The sequence below is a fragment of the Olea europaea genome, unplaced genomic scaffold (assembly GCF_002742605.1).
Source record: "Olea europaea var. sylvestris unplaced genomic scaffold, O_europaea_v1 scaffold652, whole genome shotgun sequence".
NCBI classification, from domain to species: domain Eukaryota; kingdom Viridiplantae; phylum Streptophyta; class Magnoliopsida; order Lamiales; family Oleaceae; genus Olea; species Olea europaea.
The window spans coordinates 165,213-171,212 of NW_019264892.1; positions in this window are offsets into that span (position 1 = coordinate 165,213).

Sequence of the window (6,000 nt, forward strand, 5' to 3'; positions counted from 1 at the left end):
TTAAACAATTTCTTTACTTTCTACTAAACAAATTGCACCACAACAATTAGCATGTGGAAAAAATGTGATTAAAAATTGCAAAAAAAAAAATTAAAAAACCGAGCCGGCTCGGCTCATAAAAAGCCCGAGCCAAAAGCTCGAGCCAAGCCTTATTTTTTTGGCCGAGCTTTGGCTCGGCTCGGCTCGAGCCCAAAAAAAGCCCGCTACGATTTATTCGAGCCCGAGCCCAAAATTTCGGCTCGACTCGTTTACATCCCTAACCATCACTATCCACCTTCGCCACCATCCATCACCATTGTCACCTACACCACAACCTCCACCTCCACCTCCACCACCACCACCACCACCACCACCAAGGTCAGATTTAGAGGTGACTAAGCTAGGCTTTTCAGCCTAGTCTCCCAACACATTTCAATTTTTCAAGGGTAATTTATTATTATTACTATGATTATTATTATTAATACAAGAGTAATTTTTATTTTTATTTTACATATTAAATCGACGTAATTTTTTTTATCCGATCGTGAATCTGTCTTTCCACCACCCCTAAATTGCACATCGTCTTTGTAAAACCAGTTCCCTATTCCTGATCTTGACATCATCATCGTCGCTACCATCGAGCCACCCACCACCATCCTTAAACACACATAACAACCATATTGAAGATTTATTTTTTTCTTTATTTTCAGATTCAAATAAGACAAAAATTAAGCCCAAAACTGTTGTTAAAGATGAATGACGAATACACAGTCGAACGCATGATGGAGATGGTGGCAAGATTTGATACTGGAATTTGCTCGTTTGATTTTCCATTGATGGTGATGGATGGAGATTGTGAGACAGTAGGGTAACAATTTTAATCTATAATAGCAATAACACATTGTAACCGATCTTGGAATTTAGTTTTGGGGTCTTGGAAAAAAAAAATAAGGTTAACATAGTAAAATTCATATATTACATAAAAGGCATTATATTTTTATTTATTTCTCGAAGTAGTTTCGATGTAGAGTATTCTTTCACTAGATTGATATACCCTTTGAAAGAACCAAAAACAGTCATGTTTTTCTTGGGAGGTTAACCTTTCACCGGTAAATTCTATATTGCAACAAATAAATAATAATAATAATAATAATAATAATAATAATAATAATAACAACAACAACAACACTCCAACACAAAGTCAAAAATCCAAGAAAAAGCTAGCAAGACAACAACATACAACAATAAGATGACAAAGCGACAAAGATTCATGTTATCGGATGATAAGCTGACAAGGCAATAACAATTCAATAATTTTTACCAGAGCAGACCTATCTGAATCCGTAATGTGGAGAGATGTGAATTCGCTGCTTTAGGGCTACTACTATTCGTTTTAAAGATTCAGCAAATATAACAATTTCGATCAACAACAAATGCATATTGAAGTCAGGGGTGATCATTAGGTTTGGGAGTTATCATTGCTTGGCAACCATTGCTTGTGCTAGAAATTAGGATTACGTGCTCTTAATTGTTTGATTGAGTATCTGGCTTTAATTTAAATCAGTATTTAATTCTTAGTGATATAATTGCCGTGAAATTGATTATCTGTTAGATGTAATTTTCTGTTACATTGTTATTTCCGTTGCATATTAATTTCGTTAGAATTATCATGACTTAACCCGTTTCGAACATTCCCCTGATCTAAGACCGCGAGTCTTATGAAACCTTGAGAATATAGAACGACGTACATTGTATGTGACCTCAGGACTATTTTGTGTGGTTTGTTTGTGTTTTGTGCACTCTTTGATATGACAACTCACAACTTTGATTTGGAGATTTTTAATGGAAATGGTGGCTTTTCTATTTGACAACAAAAAATAAAGGGTATTTTAGTCCAATAAAAAGTTTCAAAAGCCATTGAAGGCAATTTTTCAACTGATTTTTCAAAAGAACAAAGAAAAGAAGCCAATAAGTTTGCCTGCACCAGAAGCCAATAAGCTTGCTTGCACCTCAATCATTTTACACTTGTCTGACGTCGTTTTAAGAAAGGTGGGTAAACTGAAAATCACCAAAGAATTTTGGGAAAAAAATGGAAGACTTGTATTTGCTTAAATCTACACCGAATAAACTTTACTTGCTTGAATGGTTTTTCAACTTTAAAATGGATCCTTCAAAGGATCTCGATGACAATTTAGACTTGTTTAACAAGTTGGTGCAAGATATAGTTAATTGTGATGAGACTGTGTCTTGAATGAGTATGTGGTTGTATATTCTGATAGTCAGTCGTTCATACATTTATGTAAGAACCCTATTTTTCACGAACGCACTAAACACATTGATGTTAGATTATACTTTATTAGAGATATAGTATCTCAAGAGGTGGTAAGACTTGAAATCCCACATCTGGTGGGAATAGATATTTTCTATCTATTATCGATGACTAAACTAGGAAAGTGTGTGTCTATCTATTGAAAGATAAATCTGAGACTTTTATCTCCACCTTGGTGTCAAAGGACCTACAGAAAGAAACGTCTTTCATTAGTGACACCTCTAATAGAAAAACGATAAAATTGAAAATCATTTACCTGTACCAATGTTTAGAAGATCCTTGCAACTTCTAAACTTTACCAGTGGTAGGACTTTTGTGCCCATATCTGAAGGGTTGTATTGTGTGTAAACCTTTTTAAGTCTTACCACCTCTTAAGATATTATATCTCTAATAAAGTGTAATCTAACATCAATGTGTTTAGTGCGTTCATGAAAAACAAGGTTCTTACATAAATGTATGGACGACTAACTATCAGAATACACAAAACACGTGTCAAATTTTACGTTTATGTCACCAATTCCAGTAATAGTATAGGCAAAGTTATCACACAATACAACATGCCCAACAATTTTCATATAAAATTGTTATTAATACATAATAGAAATTAGCTAATAAATAAATAGTGTTGGCAAACATAGCATTAAATGTGTACCCCCAGTAGATTATGAAGCAAACAAGCACCAGAGTCTAGAAATGAGCATTCGAGCATCCATTTTTTATGCAAGAAATCATGAATCAATATACTACTTACTCCAATTAAAGCAACAAGCAATAAGCAAGAAATTAGGATTTCACTTTTAAATTGGGACAATGTAAATTACACTTAGAGAATATAAAGAAAGAAAATTCAACAACTTAATAGTAATAAATTTCCAAATATAAAAATTAGGTATTATTCTTTCATTCTTATACATTTCTCTAGGAAGCCAAATGGAGAAATTTAAGCAAAGGAACTTAAAGATCAAAGTTGTTGCAATATAACATCAATGTAGTGCATATTATATTCACATAACGTAAATTATACATTCACGAATTCGAATCAAAGTTTCGACTTACTCAATCTCGATTTGAGGTGATACATATTAATTACCGAACCTGATTCCGAACGCATAATATGGATTCATCCATTTCCATTCTTGAATTTCAACCTTACATGAAATCAAAGAATATTAGTTAATTTCCGAAATTAAATATGATGAAAGAAATCAGAATAAGGAAATTGGATGAAAGTGATGCGATTGGTCGAGGCAAGTGTTTGAAACTCTTTCCTTAAGATGAATTTGCCTCATATCGGTGCTAACAATTTCGTGGCAATCATCTCCCAAAATACATCGAACACATCAAGCCATAGGAGCACTCCAAATAACTTCGACCAACGAACTCGAACGAAATTCCCTCTCTACCATAATCATGATTTGGATGCAAGATATAATCATTTCTACAAAATATTTGATGCAACATGACATGAAATGAATAATATGAAATTTCAAATGAACATCCAATGGGTCTTATATATAGAAGTTGAAAGGATGTGGGTGAAGGGACACATCCCAAATTCAGCATTTTCCATGAAAAGTTGCAAACTTTATTTCAAATTTGCATCCTTTTGAAAAGTTGCAACACTTCATTCTTCCAAATTTGGACCGCAATTTCTCATTCATCCGGAATTGGCTTCGAGATTTCAAATATATTGTTCGTGTGATACCCGCAAGCATATGAGATCGTTGACAAGTAATAATAAGTGAGTTAAGAATTATCGTCCCACAAAGAATAAATTTAATTCAAGTTTACTAGTTTCGTATGGAATTCTAGTTATGAAAACAAAATAACTATTTTGATTTGATTTAAACTAAGCTAATCTAAAAAAGCAATAAAAATTTGGGTTTTATCAAATTATGGAGGATTGTATTAAATTTTGACTCCGCCTATTGCTATTTATTTCAATTCTTGATTCGTAATCTAATTTATTTCACGAGTTCTTGACAATCGATAACACTGATATGTTAAATGTTCTTTTCCAAGATACACCAACCTATGATTAACACGACCCGATCCTATTCCTAATCCGAATTCATATGAAAATCATGCATTTAGTTTAAGTTATCAATATGATTGCATGTATGATAGATATTATTCCTAATCCTAACTAAACATGTTAATTTTGCCGTGTTCTAGATTCATTATGAGTATTCCTACACTACAACAAGCAACTAATTATTCAATTGATGGCTAAACAATTCAATAGTGCAATGGGAATGCAAAATTAATTAAGTGACACACGAATTAAACTAAATACTTGTCTTGAATTAAAATAAATAAATAATAGGGTTCATCTCATCCAATACAATGAAAAACTAGCCTAGCATATTAATATATAAATTATAAGAAGAATAATAAAAAAAATCACCCGGATCATGAAAGAATACAAAAGATGTTGATCTTCACGTCCAAAGTTGAATTTTTCAAAACTTGATGTAATTGAACTTCAATTCCTTGCTATGGCTTGATCTTCTCTCTCAAAATATAACAATTGACCCCTTGTTTTTTATGGATTTGATGAAACTATTGTGTATGAAGAGGCAAGAGAGAGACCCTTTCATTGCTGCCCATATCTTGTATTTATATGATGAAATTAGGTCAAAATTCATGTCCAAATTATCTTTCAAAAGAGATTGAATCAAATAAGGAAAGTTGTCTTCGCACGCACATAATTTTGTCTCTACACAGTTTTCAGTATTTTGATCAAAACTTTCTCTTTTGATGTCCCATTCAGGTGATTCAAAGTGTATTGGAAAGATAATTAAAAGATCTACAATTCTTCTAGAAATACAATTTTTTCAATTCAAACGTTCTCCATCCGAAAAAGGGGTCTCAAGTTGACCAAAAATTTTGAAAATATCATATATGATTGGAAGTCGATTTATGGTAATATTAAATCGTATCCCTTTCCTTTTTGACTCCAATTTGTGTTCAATTGACTCCTATCAATCTTCGAAGTATCTTTTGTGGTCCAAATCAACCATTAGATATTTATACTTTGGTCTCCACACTTCGAATTTGCTTCATTTAGCCATTTTTCGTTCTTTTTTCCAATTCTTCTTCGAAACATGAATTTTTTCTAATAAAAGCAATAAATAACAAATCAGGTACTAATCCATTCAAAGAATAACAAAATATCATCATTTAAGATCTCAAATAAGTGTAGAAATTACACTTATCATGTATCACGACGATCTACTCAACAAGTAGAATAAGTTGATTTATTACTTTTATAATTTGACCATTGGATTAAGTCCGAATATTCGACCGTAGTAGACATGAAGTCACACATTTTCAGTTTTACATTTAACCAATTTTCGGTTATTTTTTGAACCAATTCCAACAAAAGCTTAATTTTTAGCATCTAATTTTAATCTGCTGAAAATTTTTGAACTATTACTGAAAAGTTCAAGAATTAAATCTTGGTTTGATGGCAAATTTTTATTGATGGACATAGCGTGAGGTGTAGATGAAATCAAGAATCGGTATAATTTAGAACGGAATTGGATTTAATTTTCAATTTACAAATTTAAAGAAATTACACGCATTGTAATAGCAAAAACACGTATTTTAAGTTACAATTTTACAGAAATTACATAATGGTGACAACAATAACACATTGCATGTTACAATTGAAAGAAATTATATATAGA